Source organism: Bison bison, unplaced genomic scaffold, assembly GCF_000754665.1.
Source record: "Bison bison bison isolate TAMUID 2011002044 unplaced genomic scaffold, Bison_UMD1.0 scf7180017864267, whole genome shotgun sequence".
Classification (NCBI taxonomy): Eukaryota; Metazoa; Chordata; class Mammalia; order Artiodactyla; family Bovidae; genus Bison; species Bison bison.
Genome location: NW_011494839.1, coordinates 496,658 through 497,170, shown reverse-complemented (window position 1 = coordinate 497,170; position 513 = coordinate 496,658).

Sequence of the window (513 nt, the reverse complement as noted above, 5' to 3'; positions counted from 1 at the left end):
ATAAAATAGCTTCAGCTAATAAAATGTTTATGACACATATATACATATACAATGTATATATATATATGTATATATACATATACATATATATATATTCATTTTTTAACTAAATAATAATTCCATAATGAAAGTATAAGGTCTCCCTTGGGTAACCTGAAAGTGAAAGTTGTCCAGCTGCATCAAATTCTTTGGGACACCATGGACTGAATTCTCTAGGCCAGAATACTGGAGTGGTTAGCTGTTCCCCTCTCTAGGGAATCTTCCCAACCCTAGGATCGAACCCAGGTCTCCTGCATTGCAGGTGAGTTCTTTACCAGCTGAGCCACAAGTGAAGCCCAAGAATACTGGTGTGGGTAACCTGTCCCTTCTACAGCAGATCTTCCTGACCCAGGAATTGAATTGGGGTCTCCTGCATTACCGGCAAATTCTTTACAACCTGAGCTATCAGGAAAGCTGAGCGCTAAAGAACTGATGCTTTTGAACTGTGGTGTTGGAGAAGACTCTTGAGAGTCC